The following is a 22,423-nucleotide window of genomic DNA, read 5'->3' as shown; positions in this document are numbered from 1 at the left end:
AGAATGCAAGAATGTGTATGTGTGTGCATGTGTGTTTGTAAAGTAGCTTGCACCAGAAATGCTCAATAACTTTTAATGTTTACTCCCAGTCCTATTTTCAAACTTAAGCTCCATAATGTGTTTCAAAGTAGTCTTGTGATATTGATTTAAGGGAATATCTTTAAGATCATGATAAAAAAAGAGAGGTTTGTGTCAAAATAAATTTTAAAAATCCCTGCTCAGTGAAATGAGTAAGGAGGACAGACCAATGGACAAACTAACAAACAGGTGATATTTTTTCAAAATTTCAGATAAAACAAGCAATTTTTAATTTAAGATTTTTTTTTTTTCTTTCAGGACCTCCTGGGATCTTTATTTTGCTTCTGTGTACTGTGACTCAGAGGGGAGGAAGGTAGTTTACAGTTTTTCTGAAGTTTCCAAAATTCTTTCATGATTAAAACTATTTCTAAGACACTAAATTTTTAAGGCTCACCTGTTGGGAAAGTCTCAAAAACATTATCTCTCAGAATCTCCTTTCCTTGAATGTTAATGTCATTTTTCTTATATGGATTAGGTATCAGCATTGAAAGCAAAATACAAGGCTGATTTGTGGATATGATCATTAAGCAGGAAGATTCTACACCTCTTGCCCTCAAGGCACATAAAATCTGTTATTTCAGGTTCTCCCCACAAAACCCTCCCAGGACTAGTTCTCATTCATCTCCATGTCCTAGCAGAAGCACTCTCCAAACAACATGGAAAGAGTAATTAACTTTTTAACAAAATGCCCAGGGCCTAGGGGATAGTTCAAAATCATCAAATACCAACCTTCCCAGCCAGATCACATCTGCTGCAAACATCCTCAACAACAGTTCAGAGGTGAAGAAGTGACTTTATTAGATCTTTCAAACCTAGACAGGGCAATAAAAAAAAAGATTAATAAAATCAATACACCCTTTTTACACACTAGCCTACAGACAGAGGCCTCAAATCAGAATCTCCAGTCCCCCACCCTTCCTAATGAGAGCTGAAATAACAGAGCGAGGTTGCCATTCTCCAACATTGCTCCGTCCCATCTATGTGGTCTGCTGAGCAACAACAGAACAGACCACCAACACCATTTCCAGCACAGCCCATCTTCAAAGGCCTGGCTGTTTCCTCTGAGACATCAGCCTTATGCAGCACATCATCTCGAGAAAATGCATCACTGCGAAGCATCTCAGAAAGGCCAGGGAAATGGGAGTAGGAGAATACAGACTGTGACCTTAGAAAATCAGCCTGAAGGATGCCCTCTCAGGAGGGCTGGTGAGCAAAGGCAACATGGGAGTGCTAAGGATTGCTGCAACCCAGCAGACAGCAAACCTGAGCGTGAGGTTACCTGTGGGGCCTGAGGCATCTGTAGGATAATCCTGGCATCGACTCCAGGTACTCCAAAGTGTGGTCTTGCATCAGGGGATGTTTAGAAAAGCACAATCTTGCCCCACCCTTGACCCCACCCCCACTCAGAGACCAATTGAATCAGCCACTGTGGGCCGAGTCCAGCAAGTCGCTTAACAAGCCCTCCAGGTGATTCTCATCCACTCTTGCTACAATCTACTCAGTAAGCTACTCTCAAGATAGTCTCCAGTAAAAAAAAATCTGTGCCTTTTCATATGTCTTTCTACATATAGCCATAGGTGAATCCTATGGAGACAATTAATGAAAGACATTGAGAGAAGAGGTAGTGGCTTCAGCTGTCAAGCTGAGTTATGTATGCAAGCAGTGGTGTGGTGAGCAAAGGTCACTGATTAGCAAATTTAGCCACAACTGCAGACAATATGAGTCAGAAGCAGCATCTTCATCGGCAGAGAACTACACAAACAATTCCTTAAATAAATGCTTGTTGCGTACCTAAATAAAATGAACCATTAGTATTTAACTTATCGTTATGAAAAGTCCTCTGGACTAGGAAATTTTAAAAATATGTCAAATCAAATCCTGAGCCATTTTTTTAACAAAGAAAAGCAACAGGACACCATGGGAAGATGCTGCTGATGGAGGGGGTAGTTCTGGAAGAGATTCGTGTTGTAAGAATTCAGGTACCTGAGAGCGCACTTGCTTAGTTGCCACTGTAAATCCATTAGGAGCATGCAGAGTAGCCGTCAGGAGAAAGATATCTGTGCAAAATGACCAACTCATGCAAAACATATTTCGGTTTATAGTCTCTGAAATGTTCACCCCACCCTCAGACATTTCCTATTGTCAGCTCTGGCTAGGACTCCGGCTCCATCACCAACTGGCTCTGCTCATGTTGCTCGGTTTAGTCCAGAAGAGACCACAGCCAGGGTGCTCCGTCCAGTCCTCAGCTGGCTGCTTGTCTGACCAGAACGGCTCCAGGGGGCAAAGTTCCTCTCCCTGAGGTAATCAGTCCCTTCCGTTCTGGGCAACAAATTGGCTCTGGAAAAGTAGTGTGTGCAGAGCAAGATTACAGGAAAATAAAGAAATTAGAGAGGACCCGCTAAAGAAAAAGGGATCAAGATGGAGGGAGTCTATCAAGTGCTAAGGCAGAATCATTGTGGAGGTAAAGCCAAGGGGCAAAGGGAGACTGTTGCTGCAAAACTTAGAAAAATTATACAGTATTTAAATATTTGCAAACCAAACGACTCTCCTGCAAATTGACATAACAACGCGATGCAATGTTGATGCTCGGCAGCTCTACAATGCTATTAAAACTGTTCTCCTATTCCAGTCAATACATGTTATCTTCTTGTACTGGTTTTCATCAGTCTTTCAAAATATCTTATAATGAAAGTAGGATACATCAGGCATGTGATTAAGGACACTTTAGCAGTCCTACCCAATTTTGGCGATTAAGTTTTTAACCACAGATTATAGGAAAAATACAGGTACAACTGAGATTGATTCTCTTCTCTCAAGAATCTGGAGTTGAATGAATTTATTCACCAACATTTATTTTTTCAGTGAAGAATGAAGTGACTAACAGAATTGAGTCTTACTTATAGCTGTTGGGGGATTTCTCCATCAAGTTTTTGGTGCATTAAATGGATCCCAGTTCATCAAGTTCTTTGATTAAAGAGATAACACAGCACTCAGATGAATTCATAAAAATCAAATTTGAAAAAAATTCACATTGCTGTTAAAGATAATTCATAAATGTTGACTTATTTTCTTAGATTTATTTATTTATACATATAAGAACCGGGGTACAGGCCATAGTTTTGGGGGTGAGAGGATTCACCAGAGACAGTGGGGAGCAGAACAGGCAGACTGACTGAAGCACACTGCTGAGGGGAGCAGCGGGCGAGTCAGGAGGGGTCTGCTGCGCCATGTGGGTAGCTCCCTGGCTAGGGATCGAACCCATGCTGCAGTGGCTGTGGATAGCTTCATAGGTTGCTTCTTAACCCCGTGAGCCACCAGGGAGGCCCCAATTTTGACTTATTTTTAAGAGGTCACTAAACACACATTTAGATGATTTAAGAAAGTAAAGTATAAAATATTTTAAATGCCAATTAATATTAATCATAATGGATATTTTCCAGGGTCAGGAAAATCTATCAAACAGCTAATCTCAAAAAGAAGAATCTATTTCATTAGACAATTTATTGGTTTTATTTTAATACAAATATTAAGTTTTGGCAGGGATCTTATCTCAACCTTTGTTTTAAGCAAAATATTTAAATTATATGAGGACAAAGCTCATAATCACGATTAATTCTAATTGGTAAAAACTCTTAAAGCTTTCTAGTTCACTGATAGATATTAATTGAATTGTCTGTGTTACTCATAAATGTTCTTTATATGAGAATACATTATTCTTATGCATAAACTAATAAAGCATTACAAAAGATGTGAAATAATATTAAATTAAAATACATTGTTCTTAAATATTAAATTAGAGTCAACAAATATGGAAACAGATAGCAAATAGTAACTTATACCCATTTATGTCACCCATTTTAGCAAATAAATGAAGACACATTAAGTTAAACTATTTAAATGATTGTACTATAAAAAAATTGTAATCTATAAAAGTCAAAGCAATTTTGCAATGTCCCATCAATCACAATTTTTATTTCAACTACCTGTGATTAATATATATATAATGGTTCCTTCTATATATAATATATAAATGGTACCATACATATATATATTCAAAAAAGTAGATACAAGTCAAATGTTTACCAACTAAAGAATTTGTTAAATATGAGGAAACAGGGAGATATTGGTCAAAACATAGAAACGTGCAATTATAAAGTGAATGTGTTCCAGGAATCTAAAGCACAGTGTGGAGATTATTATGAATTGTATCATTAAAATTTGCTATGAGAGTGGATATTAAATGTTCTTATCATATAACAAGAACAAAAACAAAATACTAATTAAGCAAGGTGAAGGATTTAACTTTATGGTTGTAATGTTTCGCAATATACGTGTGCATGAAATCATTGCTGTACACCTTAAACTTACACATGGTTATAAGTCAATTATATCTCAACAAAAGTAAAAAAGAAAATCCAAAAAAAATGAGAGTGCCTACCAAAGAATAGGCGGTTTCTTTTAAGGGTGACAAAAGTAGCAGGAAACCCCTCTTTAATTTTGGGAATGGCTGAACAACGGAGTATCCAAAACAACAGCCACACTGACTAGTGTGCTTCCAATAGTTGAACTGCCAAGTTAAATCACAGCTCAACAAAGTCGTTAAAAAAAAAAAAAAAAACTCAAGCATCAGAGCACGACAAATAAAACGTACTTCTTCAAATACTCACAGATCAGCTGCATTCTCTGTCTGCTGGTAAAGTACCTGAGCAGTTAAGTTGCAATCAAAAGGCTCTTGATAGGTGCAGACTTGAACAACACATGTTGGTAACCTAAGCAAGCTTTGGGCACTGAGATTTGATTAAGAAAATAGACCTCTGCCTGCGGCTTTAATGTACGGACCCCTTCATCTACTGAGGCTTTCCCAGACAGAATGAAGCAAAATCCTCTGGCTCACTTATTTTTGTCTTCTGAACTGCAGCTTTCCTACAGGAGCACTTTTATTTAATGCAGCTGACTAATATCACAGAGTAGACCAGAGTTTCTAACAAACCCCCAAAGCCAGACCTGACCTGAGGCTATTCGCTGTTTCCTTAATTAGAAGTCACTTCTTAGACAACCAGTTGCCAGGATGCTGTATCTATTGAATGTTGATAAGAAATCAGCATTTCCCTGCTGACTCCAGTCCAGGGCTTGCTTGACGGCAGCATTGCCTCTCATTGGAGAATCTTGAGGGTCATTGACGTGTATTATAAAAGCCAGTAGGTATTTTGCTTCTGGAGATGGTCTTGATATGTCCAACTCCCCCAAGCACCTTTCAGACACCATTCATTACCTCCACCCCACCTCCTTGGCATCCCTGCCTCATCCTGCTGAATGTGAAGCCATCCCTCTTACCAATGGGCACGAACAAATTCCTTCACCCTGATTCACCCTGAATGGATATGCTGGACAAATTTCATACGTGGGAAAGACAACCGGAGAAACACACACTCTGCTTCTCTTGAGGGTTATGTTAGATTTCAATCTCAAACAAGAAACATTCCTAAACTGCACCAGTATTTCCAAAATTTGACCCAGGGCACTAGGAAACGCTGGCTTCCACACGTGTTGATGTGAAATGGAGGGATTACAAACGGGCTGGCTTGGAAATCCTGAAGCGACTTATAAAACAATCTGTGTTTGCATTTTAATAGTTGACAAATGCATTGCCATCTTATAAATAAATTATCTGCAGCTTCAGTCAATAGTTCAGGGAAAGTCTAAATTGACAAAAAAGATGCATTTTCCTCTATAGAAACCACAGGTTTTGGTTTTTTCCCTCGAGGTTCTTGTCTGCAGGGCATGATGGCAACTGGGCCCCACTATGATCTCTAATGGCTTTACGATTCTGAGGATTAGACTTAGAAAAATAAAACACTGTTCCTGAAAATGTGGTAGGTAGTTTCTTGCCACTGTATCTCATTATTATCCTCATCCTTTAATTAAAAAAAAATTGTTATAAAGACGAGTTACTTCGCATTTTTCATAGAAGTGTTACTTTAAAGACTGAAGTTGGAGGTGATAATTGGATGGACGAAAAATTCAACGGAGGTCAGAAAGGAGAATCTTCACACACATACCATGTAAGAAATGAGGTGCTACAGAACCAGAATAAGACCAGAACTACAAGTCTCTAAAACGTCTTGAATTTTATAAAAACGTGCTGCAGGACAATTCTACACTAGGTAAAAGACCAAGTTCCTTAACAGAAGGCAAAGCAGGGCTTGCATACCATTAGCCCCGAGGTCCAAGATCAGGACAGACTTTTAAAGTAGCAGTAGAATTTCAAATGCCAGGGATCTAACAGGTGGGGAAATCCTAAGAGTTTAGAGCAGCCGGTCTGGTGATAATGAGAATTTAAGCCCTGAAATTCAGGGACAGAAATGAAGCTCTGCGGTAGATAGTTGGAACTCACCTTTGATTTCCTATTTCCCAGTTCTTACCAGAGCTAATGAGACAAGTTCTATCAATTAAAACCTCCTAAAGACTTGGTGTGCTTCTGCCCTCATCATTCCTCTCAGCTACAATGAAAACCTGACCACAGGTTTCCTTATCTCCTGCTCCACCTTCTTCTAATCTCTTCTCCACGCTGCTGTGCAGCTGATCTTTTCACATCAGGGATTCCTTGTCTTAAATTCATCGCTGGCTTCCCATCGCCTTGAGATTGAAATGCCAGACTATTTACCTGGCTTTCAGAAGTTGGCTGTGCCTTCGCTTTGAGGAATCTCTCACAACTCCTCATCCCCAGCCACACTGAAGTGCTCTGGTATTTTCCAGAGGAGCCACCAGCTCAGATCTAATTAGCTTACAATTTTTTTCTGCCTCTGTCTCTATCTCTGCCTCCATGGAGTGCTCTCCCTACACCTCCATTTTACCTGTTCTGTTCCTACACATTCCTACAGACTGAATTCAGACTCTACCACAGCTGAGAAGAGAGATTGTCACTCTCCTACCTTGTTTCCCAAGTCTGACTTACCTTGTATGTTGCCGCTTTGATGCTTAAGTCTATAATATCCTGTTGAGTTCAGTATTGGACGTCATGGTGTATTGGTCTGCCTCTCTGTTTTGTGAGGTCCATCGGGCTTTTTCATTCATCACTTCTCATGTCTATCACGGGTTTCATACATAGGTTTCAGCTTGCCGTCCAACTTCCAGGCGGTAGCTACTCAGGACACAGTGTTGACGTGATCACACTAGCAAAGGTGGGGCATGATTGATTAATGATGTTTGTCTTTGGTCCTACTTGTAAGACCAGCAATATGCATTCATATATTTGCTCTCTCTAGTGTAGTACATAATAATATCTTAACATTTTTTGCAAATACTTTAATGAAAAAAATACAGGCATCAAGAGGGAGAGTAAAATTATATGGATTAGAAGGAAAATTGCATTAATATTGACACAAGCACATAAAACTTCTTCACTCCCATGGACAGGCTTGGTATTGGAATCTGGAAGAGTCTGAATCAATATATATTGAATGTACAACTACAGACCTCAAGGATAGGACCCAAAAATAGTCTGTTCCTAATGTGGTGGCTCTGGATAAAAAGAAAGAAATATCAAAGCTAGTCATTGGCATACTCTAAAAATGAAGACTTTTAAATGAATGATAAAGCTTCTTGAGAATTTTTTGAAGAGATAGACTTTTAAAATAATCATAAAAATTTCCAGTGTCTCTGTAACATTAAATTATCGCAGTCGAGGGAGTTGCTAAGTGAGGAGTAGGAATGATTACTATAACCTCGATAGACTCAAAGCAATATTAAGACAAGTTTTACAAATCTTTATATATATATGTGTGTGTGTGTGTGTGTGTGTAATCATATATAAAGTCATTACTAACTTTATATAGCTACTTAATTATATATATTTATATAAGTAATATCAAAGAGCTGGTTTAACATTAGAATTTGGAAACAATATTACATATAATATGACAATAATAACATTTCATGAAAATGCTATGCAAATATTTTCAGTGAAATTAATGAAAGTATATATTATTTTAGAAATCAAACTTCTTAATAAATGTAAACTATTGTTATACCTTTGTCTCTAGGAAAGATGACATGTTATAAATGGAAGTATTTTGTAAGGAGGTTATTTGTGTCTTGGAATAACTAAACATCCCTTGGATCAGATGCCTGCTTGCCTCAACTTTTTCCCCACAGATATGGTAATTTTTTTGAAGATGTTTAGTTATTCCAAAGATGATCGAGGCTAATCTTATGCATCAGATTGCACCTTTCAACATCCAGCGATTTCTCTAGAAAGTTCATAGCTTTATAGTGTGGTTGTGGTCAAGAAGATATTCACAGGACAGATACGCACACATATTTGCTTAGTAAGATGCTGTATACTGGCAGAACCCTCTTTCTTTATTTTACATTTTTGTTGTCCTTGTAGCTGTATTAGTATTAAGACAGAGAGTCCAACAATAAAATAGGTTATAGGAAAAATAATGGTTCTCTCTATATGTATAAGTTCAAGAGGTTGATATTACAGATTAACTAGTTTAACTGATTTTAAGCTCTCAATATAGAGTTTTGTTTCAGTCTAGCTCTTTAGTTTATGCTAGATGTTAAGAACATAAAAACCTGACACAGGAAACCAAAGGATTGTATCAACCATAATGAAAATATCGTAAAAACATGAAAACTTGACCCAAGTCAATTTAATATAAGAAGCACTTGCTGTGATAGGCATGATGTTAAATACAAATAAATAAGGATCATTTTTAGTCCATGTTAACTGTAGGACTTAGAAAATTTCACTTAACATTTCCAGGCTTTTTCTGCTTATTTGGAAAATGACAGTGTTGGGACGGGATGAGCAACTTCTAATGAAGCTTGTTCTTAAACTCTTATAAACTTATGAGTCACTTGACTGCTGACTAATATAAAACATAATTGTCTTATGAATATTACTCATCAATATTTTTGGATTTGTTATTAAGTCACAACACTTCCCAAAATTCTCCCCTTACGTAAAAAAAAAAAAAAAGTACATGAGTTAATTAAAAATGCATACCACAGAATAATTTTATAAATTCATATTTACTCAGACTTTCATTTAAAAAACATTAAGGCAAGCCAGATATATTACCAAAAAATTAAAAAGCCAAGCCTGACAAGTAGAAATTTCAAATAAACAAGTCGGATTACCTGATAATTTTGGTTAAGCAGTAGAGTCGATATTTGTCTTTTTTTTTTTTTTTTTTTTTTTTGTAGGAGGAAGCTGCTTCTCAGAATCTTAAGCTTTTCCTCTCTCTGAGAATAGAAGAAAACAAGACCACTTCGAACAAAAGAATTGGAAATTGCCTGGTATTAACCTTGTCATTCTCTCCTAGGATGGGCCAGAAACTGGTGAAGCATCAGTGTGAGCCAGCAGTGACAACCTCAGAGGTGACACACACATTCCCGGGGATGAGGGGCAGGTGAACAGGGGGCAGGAGAGGCGGGGCCAGGGACCTGCCTGTGCAGGGCAGGGCTCAGTGCTCACAGCTGGTTCATTGGTGTTTCACTGTTGATGGGACTCTGCTCACCCTATTATTGACGGCTTTCCATTTCTTGAGGCTTCCCAATGAGACTAAATTGCTCAGCACGCGTTCCACAAGTTTGTTTTGCTGCTTTAATGGGTTGGAACCAGTTTATAATGCACACAACTAATAATCTCAGCTGGCCCAAGTATATGTGGTTAAACACACCTGTGCAAAAGTTTTCAATCTTAATTGTATAATTCTTGAGAGTATTCACTTAAACATGGATTTACAAAATAGTTTGACCCCAGAAGGTACGTACTTGAAGCTTGCATTTATTTAACAATGTGTTTAGAATCCTGAATTTCTTAATTTCAAAATATGAGGTAGAAAAATTGTACTAGCCTTAGAAGATTGTTTTAGAACTAAATTAAAAGCATATACATAAATAAATAACACAAAACTCAGTTTTATGAAAATGATGGTGTAGCTCAGACAGTTCAGATTATTACCAGGAGTCACACAGGAGTATCTAGAATCAAACACAAGTTCACAAGATTTTAAATGTTTTCCATTTCTAGTTCCTAATTCATGCGTGAGGCACATGATCAGCACTGATTTTACTGTCTACCCCAATGTTCCTTTAACTGAAACCAGCGTATTTATGTGGGGGGAAGAAAAAGAAAAAAAAATCAGTGGTAAAATATAAGATATGTAAAATGATTGGAGATAACTGGTCTCTCTTTTTCTCTCTGCCAGATGTTTAGCACCTTCAAGGCTATTAGATGTAGTCGAGAGGACATTTGCGCTCACTCTGGAAGGACTTTGCTTCAAATTTCTTTTCTTGCACGTCTTACTTTACGATATCTCTGATTTCCACTTACTTGTCTACACAGTAATCCCCTTTGACCCACAGGCGATACATTCTAAGAACTCCAGTAAATGTCTGAAACCTTGAATAGTATTGAACCCTATACATATTACGTTATTTTCATAAGCTTACATATTTATGATAAAATCTGATGTATAAATTAGGCATGGGAAGACATCGACAATAATAACTAAGGATAAATAAGAACAATGATGATAAAATAAGAACAATGATAAGAATATACTACAATAGAAGTTATGTGATTGTGTCCTCTTTCTGTCTCATAGATCTTACTATACCTAATATTTCTGACAGTTTTTGACCACGGAAGCAGAAATGAAAAGTGGGATCCATGCATAAGAGTGTACTGCTAAACAGTGGGTCAATTACTGGTGTTTTCATAAGGAATGAGGGAAATAAACATCTACTATTGCTAGATTTTTTTTTAAAACAATTCATTTTTATCATCAGAGGGAAAGAATGTGCAGTGGGAAACTTTAACCCAATTAAAATAACAGTTAATTCAGCCAGACTTGGGGCATGAGCAGAAACTGTGGACACCAGCAGTAATAAACAAACCCTCAGTAGAGGTTTCTAAAGCTATCCTGAAATTGGATCAAAACTTTGTGTTTAGTTTTCCGCTGCTTATCAATGCAGCAGAAATATAAAACCAAAACTATACATTCTGGCTTCATTGTCAGCATAACATTAAGACACCAGTTGGCAGGATAAACTCCCCTAAAATCATGTCTAGAATGAATTATCCAAGGACACATTCTATGGATTTGTACAAGGTGACTATTTTTTCTGCAAATTTCTGTCTTTCCATAAGGTATGAAGATTGCCTATTTTTACTTATTTTATATCCAAGATTGAAAAAAGACATCCTGCGCTTGTGGTCTACTTATTATGATGCATGTTTCCTTGAGTCAATATTTAGAAGTATGTTCTGTGTAAGTAGATTAAAACTAATTAATTCGAAAGATTTGGTTTTCTTTATATTTAACCAATTAAATGATAAATCTTGGATTCCTCCTTCACTTATCTTCCCCTTGTTCCTTATAAGCGTGTTTTTTTTGCCTGATTTCACATTCTAAGTACCTGTCAATTTTTCCCCTCCAGCATTATCACGTAGCCCGATTCCAGGTTCTTAGCATCAGTTCCTATAAGGCACCGACATTTCACCTTGGTTTTCTGAACTCCAGTCTACACACAATTTATGGAACATCTACATAAGTACAAATCTGACTCTATCATTCCCAGATTTAAAACCTACAACTAGCCCTACATAGCACCAAGGTTAAAGCTAAATCTTTTTAACAAGACAAAAGAAAAAAAAAAAGAAAAGAAACTAAAAGAATGCAAGCCACCTTTATCCAACCTTCCTTCAGAGGATTCTGTATTTTATACTCAAGCAACACCATCGTTTGCAATTCTGTACATATGCTGGGCTAGTTCTCACTCCCCTCTTTATGCATGTTTCCCTACCTCGCTAGGTTTTGGGTCTAGATAGTCCTTGTCATCTTATAAGTTTTCGTGTTGGCATTCATTCCTTCAAGGAAGAGTTTTCCTGACCGCTCACCAACAGGTGCTTTTATAGTATCGTGTGTTTATATCTGCTCTACCAGCTCTTCAATAAAATACCAGAAAAAAAAAGATAATCAAATAGCCAGCAGACTTCCCCCAAACTATTCAGAGACATCCTTTAAAGCAGAAGATGTATGTTCATCATCATGATCTCAGTACCTAGCAGAATGGTTGGCATGATGCCTAGGAGATGTTCATGAATGTTTGATTAAATAAATATATTCATGACATAATCTGCCAGAAAATTTGTTTTCTGGTTGACCAGAAATGTTTTCCTGAAATTTTCCACATTTATCAGCTGTCTTACATTTTGCTTCAAGTCCAATGCGAAATGATCACATTCACAGAAGAAAGCAATGAACATTCTAGGTAAATGCAAATGGAACTCTTGAGAGTTTACCTTGTAGTGAACGTTCCTACAGGCAATTTGGGTGGAATTTTTATAGTGAGTTCTTTCAACTTTAGGGAATTTATGCAGTTAACTAATTTAAGCCAAGCTTAAATACATCCTCATGAGATTTTGGCAAGAATGATATGATCTTGCTAAAAAATGAAAGTCTATAACTGTGTGGTCTTGGACATTAGGAAAAAAGAATCCTTTCTCAAAAAGAATGAGTAAAAGGGCCTCCCCTGGTGACGCAGCGGTTGAGCGCTGGGCTGCGAAGCTCCCCGCAGCCTCTGCAGCACCGGTTGGATCCCTGGCCACTGGCGAGTGTCCCACACGGGGCCGACAGACCTCTCCTGCCGCGCCTGCTGCTCCCCTCAGCAGTGTATTTCATCAGTCTGCCTGTTCTGTTCCCCACTTTGGCTCTGGTGACTCCTCTTACCCTCCCGCGCTTCTGACTGTACCCAGTGCTTGTATAAATAAATAAATCTTTTAAAAAAATGAGTAAAAAATAAGAGGCTAATAATGGTTTGTTTAAAGGAAGGAAGGGAATAATTTCAAGCAACTGTTAAAAATATACAGACTTCATACCAAAGACATGATAGACTGTTCTCATATAAATAGGTTCATTACAATGAAAAAATACATAACCTTTTTCCCTTCTGAGTTCAGATTTCTCCAGTAATGACTGAACTTTTATTCATTAGTTGACTAATGCTGAAAGCTCACTTTTATTCAAAGGCAGACCTTTGCATATAGAAGGAATGCATTCAGCATGATGGGCTGGAGGAAGTAAAAATCAAAGCAAATTAGTCACGTAGAGTGTTCAAAGAACAGCCGTGTATTTACTGGTCCTCAGAGTCGTTCCTCTTTTTGTGTCCATCTATTCAACAAATAATTATTGAGGAAAGTATATGGGGAGAGCACTTTAGGTGAGCTGGGGAAGCAGAGAAGATGAAATATAAAAGCATTTAATAGAAGCCAGACATGGTTGTAAGTGCTTTACATGAATTGACTCATGAATGATCCCCCCTACACGAAGAGGCAAGCACTATTAGCCCTAAATTACTTACATGGAAATGAGGGACAACTTAAATAACTTGCCCATTTTTCATGCAGCTCACCCTGTAACTCAGCGTCTGGGCTATACACAAAATTCTAGGAGAGTCCTGGACATCACCCCACGAGCGCCGTTCAGGAGAGCAAAAGCATTGGAAGCAAGACCTGGTCAGCGATGTTCATGTTTGCCTTAGTCACCACATTGCCCCTCGCATAAATGACAGCACTTGATGATACATAGGCGGCATTTAGTAAAGATTTGTTTGCATTTTTAGAACTTTAGAAAGAAAAAAAAAATGTTCAGGGTTCAGAACTTCCCTTGCAGCATCAGCTCGTTGGGATAGAAGTCCTGCTTCTCAGGGCTGAGCCTGCAGCAGCACAGGCTGAAATCTGGGGGAGGATTCTGAGCCCCCAGGAGCATGATGGAGTCCAGTGCTTCTCAGATTAACTTTTCCAGCTACTATATTTACTCTGCTTCAGAGGGGCTTTATCAGAACCAAATGTTATTTTGGGGACTTGTCCTGTCTGCACAGCTACGTTTTTATCCATCCTTGCTGTGAAAGTCTATCAACGTCCTCATAAACAAATGGTAACTTTCATTTTAAATTGTCAATATGAGACTCCACTTCAGTAACACCGATTTCCTTACAGTCAGTCTCGTGGTGATAGCAGCACTTACAACACAGGCGGGCCAGACAATGGGCCACTTGGCATCTTTTTCCTACACTTTATCTTTTTCTTTTGACTATATCAGTTTTTATAGAAAGTATCTTATTGAGCCCTCTTGTCTCTGTTGAGAGTTAGTTCTAGAATGGGGATGCTCTCCATCTTTATGGATTCGGAGAATAAAAACATTCAGGTCCAAGCTCTTAGCAAACTATTTCTTATGGTAAAACAAAATATGTGTGCATCCTATCTCCAAACTAATTGGATTTCATATCTATATCAGATCAGAAAAGGGACACGTTAAGCAATCATCATGTGTTCGAGGTAAGGATGTAAGACTTTCACTGTTGACCTTCATGTGAGAGCAAACCTTGGAAAGTGGAGTCAGCAAATTAGGCTGCTATGAAAAGTGGAAAAAACTCCAGACTTAAGCAAGAGACTATGTTAAAAGCAGCTTGCTGCAAAAATATATTTAGTCAGTAAGACAGTGAACTGTAAAACTAAATTAGGATCTTTAATATAAAAATCTAGGGCTTAGCGGGAAACGCTTAAAAAGCAAACTCCTGGAGCGCAGAGAGATTTGTCATGGAGGGCAAGCCCACTGAGCACACTGGAGGGTTGTTTGCCCTAGTTTAAAAAGATAAGGGAGTGAGCTGCAGGATCAAGTGAAGTTCTCACAATTCTCGACTAAGCTTACTTGGGAGATGAATAGTCTACAAGCATGAATTGGAAGAATGTCACTTCTCTTCCAAAGCAGGGAGGACATGTGGAGATGAAGCATGCCCTTAAATAAAAAATATTGAAATATTAGGTAATTTTCAAACATGAGAATGAGATAAAGCACATCATGAGTATGTTTCCAGATGCTTGCCTGAGAAGCTTTTCAACTGGATATTTTGCCAAAGCGAGGCCAGAGAGAGACTATTAGACTGGAAGCTAGAAACGGGTGCAAGATTAGAGAATGCTGAGGAAAAAGCAAAAGTTGCACATGATATTAATCAAGTCACATTTAACCAGTTTTCACTGAAAAATCATCCCAGTACTGTACAGAGGCGTCGCCATTGCCAGGAGAGGCAGTGTTTTTCCTACCCTTGAAGAGCAGAGCTGAGTGTCCAGGTGATGTGGTCCATCAGTGAAGGCAGGTGGGCTCAGGGGACACACAGGAGACAGACGCAGAGAGACTATGGAGCAGAGAGACGATGGAGCAGATCCACTCGCTTCTCAGCTTTGGGCTCTCGTCAGGGACTTGGGAGCCATGAAAGGAGACAGGTGGAGAAGAGACATCAGACCTGCCCGCTGTCCCTCGGTAGGTCTGGCGGCTGGTGCTGAGGAGTCAGAAAGGCAACAAACCACTAGCACGCATGAGAGCCACAGTAGCAGGTCCTCAGGGCAGGAAGCCAGGGTAACTGCTAAATCAAGTCGTAAAGCCTTTGTCCTCCATTCAGTCAGCAAAGACAACATGTGCAAGAGAGTAAGCACAGAGCGTGGCCCATGTGAGTTCTCAACAAAAGAGAGTGAGTGGACAGGATCCTCTTTGCAGCGCCTCAGTGTTTCTCTAGTATTACGTTTTCGCTGCCGTTTTCACTCACGCTCACATGCTGGCTCTAAACAACTGATTCTTGAAAGCAAGTATTGGGTCTCAGCTGAGGCTGCCCCAAGGTGTGCGAAAGGGGACCATTGATTATTTTTAATTAAAGAAAGTCAATGAATGAATGATGCCCGAAAACTCCCTTTGAAAAGCAGGATTTTCTTTGAGCAATTTCTGTTCCTCCTCAAATCAGGGACTAAATCTCTCCGTGAAAGGCCCTCCCTGCTGACAGAGGTGGGAACACAGCCTTGTCTGCAGAGAGAGGGAACGGAGCTGTGTAAGCAAACTTGGCTTAACTCTCTAAAATAGTTCTCCAAACTAAAACTTTCAAAAATTCCTTTTTCTTTTTTATTCTTTTCTTTATTTTTCTTTTACCTTAACCTAACCCTAAACTTTCAAGAATTCCTTTGTTCTGTCTACTCTTCACAAACTTAAAAAGAAAGAAAGTTTCTTTCTTGAAAAACTCTGTACACTTGGTCCCATAATCTATACTCTAAAAGCTCTCTACACTCTAGTCACTTGGTCCTATATTCACAAAGATATCTCCAAGGGCATGAAATTAAATTTGGTCTTTTTCACTCCTGTTACTCTGTCTTGTGTCAATTTAATTATTTTTCAGCCATAAAGATCCAGGAGGAAAGAGAAAAATTAGATTCTTCTCTAAGAGCAAAATCTATGATCTATTTTTTTCCATTTTATTTCCTTACCACCTAAATAAACGTTATTTTGAGCTCAAGATGATGGAGAAGCAGCAGATACAAACAAAAAGCAGGATATAAATTTACAAAGGTGTCCATACTGCCATCTCTACTAGGAAGGACAGATATTAACCCTGAGACAAAATTAAGATCCATTAGTCTGCAGAAGGCACCGGGAGAGGATGTCACAAGCTTTTCTAACTAGTATTTATCTCAGCTCTTATTTCCTTAGCCCTGTCATTTCCCCAGTTCCTGGAGAAATACAGACCTGGGTTATAAAACTGCTGAGAAGCTAGAAGGTTGACTTGAATTTCAAAGGAGAAGAGAAAGAAGTTCTAATTACAAGAAAGACATTCAAATAAACCTATACTTTTCCTGTGTCATGTCTCCCCATCAAAGATCGAACTAGAATAAAAATCTACCCCCTTCCCTAATCAGTACACGATCATAGGAGAACCATGACCCCTTATTTCAGCCAAGGATGTAGATAGAAAAGAGAAGTCTCCTCTGAGATTGTGTAAGCTTGATTCATCTTTCAGGTGTCATGTTTCAATTTATATTCAATATTTATTCTATGATTCCCTGAGCTGAAAAATATTAAAAACTACTTACAGTCTTACAGTATTCTGGGTTCTCAATAGAAGTAAATCATTTCTATAAAAGGATCCAAATAGCACAAAATCTCCAAGGAGAAATGTTAAAAAGGCTTTATTTTGTGTAGCAGTTTTGGTTTGTTATCTAAAATGTCATCACCCAATCCTAAGCCATCTAGAATTTGTACCAAATATCTTCTAAATGTTGTATCGTTTTTTTCATTTTTTATTAAGGCTCATGATCCTTCTTTTTTCTTTTTTTTTTAATTGAAGTTCCATTGATTTACAACCTTGTTAGTGTTTTGGAAATACAGGATTTCTTTTTTAGGCGTAGTCACCATACCAAACCCACCATCAAAAGACCTGTCGTCTTCCACCATACTCCATTTTCTCTTTCCCCACCATATTCTCACAATCACTCTCCCCCTCTGGATGTTTTAGTTGTACAGTGAGCATTCAAGGGTTGGTTTTAAAGTTTGTATTTTCCTGATTTTTTTAGGTTTTCTATATTCCACATGTTAGTGACACCATCTGGTTTTTATCTTCCTCCTGACTTATTTCAGTTCCCATAACCTCTTCCAGCACCATTCACATTGCTGCAAATAACATGAGTTTATCTTTTCTGATTGCTGAGTCATAGTCCATCATGTGACATACCACTCTTGATTCACTCTATTTTGGGGGGACTTAACGTTATTTTCATAGCTTGGCTATAGTAATAAACATGGGGGTGCAAGTTTCCTTTTGAACTAGTATTTTTGTTGTCTTTTATGAAATCCATTTTGAGTTTATTTTTGTAAATGGTATAAGATCTGTGTCTAGATTTATTGATACATTAATTTTGCATGTGACTGTCCAGTCATCAAACCATGTGTTGAAAAGACTATATTTTCTCTGTGTTATCTTTGCTCCTTCGTCAAAGCTCAGTTAACTACTTATTTGGTTCTATTTCTGGACTCACTTGTGATCTATCAATGACTCAAGTGAAAAATCAATGACCTGGAATATCCCTAAAATTAATTTCAAATTATTTACTGAGAAGCTACCTAGAAATTTTTCCATTCTAGACAGGAGGGTTATATTGGTGAGGCAAACAAAATTTCTGCCATCCTGTAGCTTATTCAAATAGAAAAAGCAGAAAGAAAAATCTCCCAAAATACAATAAATATTTATAAACATAATATAGTAACAGGTGTGATGACCAGGAATAAAATAAAAGAAGTAGGAAGAAGCTGGTGCTAGTGATAGAGGGACGTTTACCATATAAAAGTGAATAAGGAAAAAGGTCTTTTTAAGTCAGTGAATTTTAAGCAGAGATCTGCAGGAAGCAGCATTAAATGAATCTGTTAAGTGGGGGCAGAATACTCTCAGAACAGAACAGTTGATGCAAAGACTTTGAGACAAGAATGAGCACTCACAAAACTAATCATTTTGATGTATGTCCAGAGCAAACCCCATAATAAAGAATTAGTATAGCTTGGGGGTGGGAGTGCAAGATAACGAGACATAATGAGAGTTTTATCATACCCAAGAGGAAGGGCATCTTCCTAATTCGAACCCTCTTTACCAGTCTTTCTCACCTGAAAGGTGGAGACTTCTTTTATTAGCTTTTAACATTTGGGTTTATATTATAAAAAATATTGGTGATAATTTTTTTTTTTTTTCTCTTTTTGATTTTCTTTTTTTTTTTTTTTTTTAATATTAAATTTTATTTTTATATTCCCCCATACAATTGCAAACGCCCCATTCTGACCCCAATCCTTCCCCTCCCGCCCCCCACCCCCCAACAAGTGTCTCTGGTTCATAGTTTTTTGTTGATTTTGATTTTCACTTTCTTATAGTTTTTCATTTTCCTGGTCCCTTATTTAAGTTTTCTAGATTCCTGCTATGAGTGAGACCATTCGGTATTTTTCTTTTTCTTTTTGGCTTATTTCGCTGAGCATGATCCCTTACAGCGCCATCCATGTTGCTGCAAATTGCATGTGTTTATCTTTTTTGAATGCTGAGTGATATTCCATGGTATATATGGACCACATCTTCTTGATCCAGTCATCTATTTTTGGGCATTTGGGTTGTTTCCAAAGCTTAGCTATTGTAAACAGTGCTGCTATAAACATAGGAGTGCAGGTGCTCTTTGGAATTGATGTTTCTGTGTCCTTTGGGTAAATACCTAGGAGTGGAATTGCTGGATCATATGGAAGCTCTATGTTTAGTAGGTCCAGAAATCTCCACACAGCTCTCCATAGTGGTTGGACCAGTTTGCACTCCCACCAACAGTGCACAAGAGTTCCTTTTTCTCCACATCCTCGCCAACATTTGTTGTTGCTAGTTTTTTTAATATGTGCCATTCTCACTGGTGTGAGATGGTATCTCATGGTAGTTTTGATTTGCATTTCCCTGATTACAAGTGATGTTGAACATTTTTTCATATGTCTGTTGGCCATTTGCATTTCCTCTTCAGAGAAGTTTCTTTTTAGCTCTTCTGCCCATTTTTTGACTGGATTATTTTCTTTGTTGTTGCTGAGTCTCATCAGCTCTTTGCAGATTTTTGTGATCAGTCCTTTATCATTAGTGTTGGGTGCAAAAATGTTCTCCCAGTTGGTGGGGTTTCTCTTTGTTTTTGTTATTGTCTCTTTTGCTGTGCAGAAGCTCTTTAATTTGATGTAGTCCCAGCTGTTTATCTTTCTCTTCACTATCACTGCTTTGGGTGATGTGTCTGTAAAGATGTCTTTGATGTGCAAATCCCGTAGTGTTTCGCCTATATTTCCTTCTATGTATTTTATGGTTTCAGGTCTTATGTCTAGTTCTTTAATCCATTTTGAGTTGATTTTTGTGTATGGTGTGAGGTAGTGGTCAAGCTTCATTCTTTTGCATGTAGCGACCCAGTTTTCCCAGCACCATTTATTGAACAAACTTTCTTTGCTCCAATGCATAGTCTTTGCTCCTTTGTCAAAGATTAGTTGACCATAAATCTGTGGGTTTATTTCTGGATTTTCTATTCGATTCCATTTGTCTGTATGTCTGTTCTTGTTCCAATACCATGCAGTTTTGATGATTATGGCTTTGTAGTATAGTTTGAAGTCTGGGAGTGTGATGCCTCCATTTCCTTCTTTTTTTTTCAGTAGAGCTTTGGCTATTCGGGGTTTTTGGTGATTCCATATGAATTTCATCAATAATTGTTCTATTTCTTTGAAGAATGCCATTGAGATTTTGATTGGAATAGCATTGAATCTGTATATTGCTTTTGGTAGGATGGCCATTTTAATAATGTTTATTCTTCCAATCCATGAGCAGGGGATGTCTTTCCATTTCTTTGTGTCTTCTTCTATTTCTTTTAACAGTGTTTTATAGTTTTCTTTGTATAGGTCCTTTACCTCTTTTGTTAGATTTATTCCCAAATATTTGATTTTTTTTGTTTCGATAATAAAAGGGGTGGTTTTTTTGATTTCTTCTTCTTCAGATTTATTGTTTGTGTATAGGAAGGCTACTGACTTTTGCGTGTTGATTTTGTATCCTGCCACTTTACTGAATTGATTGATGAGTTGAATTAGTTTTTCTGTGGAGATTTTGGGGTTCTCTATGTATATTATCATATCATCTGCAAATAGTGATAGTTTGACTTCTTCTTTTCCTATTTGGATTCCTTGGATGTCTTTCTCTTGTCTTATTGCTCTGGCTAGGACTTCCAGTATTATATTGAAAAGCAGTGGTGAGAGTGGACATCCTTGTCTTGTTCCAGATCTTAATGGAATTGCTTTCAGCTTTTCACCATTGAGAATGATACTGGCTGTTGGCTTGTCATAGATGGCCTTTATGATGTTGAGGTATGTTCCTTGTATCCCAAGAATTTCAAGGGCTTTTATCATGAATGGGTGTTGCACTTTGTCGAAAGCTTTCTCAGCATCTATTGATATTATCATATGGTTTTTATATTTCTTTTTGTTGATGTGTTGGATAACGTTGATTGATTTTCGGATGTTAAACCATCCTTGTGCCCCTGGAATGAATCCAACTTGGTCGTGGTGAATTATCTTATGGATACATTGTTGGATTCTGATAGCTAAAATTTTATTGAGGATTTTTGCATCAGTGTTCATTAGGGAGATTGGCCTATAGTTTTCCTTTTTTGTGTTGTCCTTATTCGGTTTTGGTATTAGTGTAATATTGGCTTCATAGAACGTGTTTGGTATTGTCCCTTCCTTCTCAATGTTTTGGAAGAGTTTGTGAAGGATAGGCACTAATTCGTCTCTGAATGTTTGGTAGAATTCATTTGTAAATCCATCAGGTCCTGGGCTTTTGTTTTTGGGGAGGTTTTTAATTACCATTTCAATTTCGCTGCTTGTAATTGGTCTGTTTAGGTGTTCTATTTCTTCTTTATCTAGCTTTGGGTGATTGTAGAGTTGTAGGAATTTGTCCATCTCCTCTAGATTGTTGAACTTGTTTCCATATAACTGTTCATAGTAGTTACTGATTATTCTTTTGATTTCTGCTGTGTCCGTTGTGATTTCTCCTCTTTCATTTATGATTCTGTGTATTTGTGCTTTCTCCCTTTTTTCCTTTGTGAGCCTGGCTAGGGGTTTGTCTATTTTATTTATTTTTTCAAAGAACCAGCTCTTGGTTTCATTGATCTTTTGGATTGTTTTTTTAGTTTCAATTTCATTTATTTCTGCTTTGGTTTTTATTATTTCTTTTCTTCTACTGGTTCTGGGGTTTTTTTGTTGTTCTTTTTCTAGATCTTTGAGCTTCGAGATTAGGTTGTTTCTTTGAGTTCTTTCTTGTTTTTTGATGTGAGCTTCTATTGCTATATATTTTCCTCTTATTACTGCTTTTGCTGCATCCCATACATTTAGGATATTGGTGTCCTCCTTGTCATTCAATTCAAAGAATTTTTTAATTTCTTCTTTGATCTCCTCGTTAGTCCAGTGGTCTTCCAGTAGTGTGGCTTTTAATCTCCATGAGGTAGGATAGTTCCTTGCCTTCTTTTTATGATTTATTTCTAGTTTGATGCCTTCGTGGTCAGAAAAGATGGTTGGTATGATTTCAATCTTGGTGTATCTGTTGATGTTTGTCTTGTGCCCCAGTATGTGATCGATCCTGGAGAATGATCCGTGTGCGCTTGAGAAAAATGTGTACTCCGTTTTTTTTGGGTTTAGTGTTCTATAGATGTCTGTTAAGCCCAAATGCTCTAGGTCCTTATTTAGAGCTTTAGTTTCTTTACTTATTTTTTGTCTTGTTGATCTATCCATTGTTGATAGTGGTGTGTTGAAGTCTCCCACTACATATGTGTTTTCTCTGATGTCTGTTTTCAGAGAGGACAACAGTTGTCTGATATATTTTGGTGCTCTTTCGTTTGGTGAGTATATGTTAATGAGTGTTATTTCTTCTTGAAGTATTGTCCCCTTAATCATAATGTAGTGACCATTGGGGTCTCTTTTTA

Source organism: Talpa occidentalis, unplaced genomic scaffold (assembly GCF_014898055.3).
Source record: "Talpa occidentalis isolate TD23 unplaced genomic scaffold, MPIMG_talOcc4v2.1 talOcc4.16, whole genome shotgun sequence".
Classification (NCBI taxonomy): domain Eukaryota; kingdom Metazoa; phylum Chordata; class Mammalia; order Eulipotyphla; family Talpidae; genus Talpa; species Talpa occidentalis.
The sequence above is the reverse complement of the archived record's forward strand: the minus strand, read 5'-3'. Positions refer to the sequence as shown.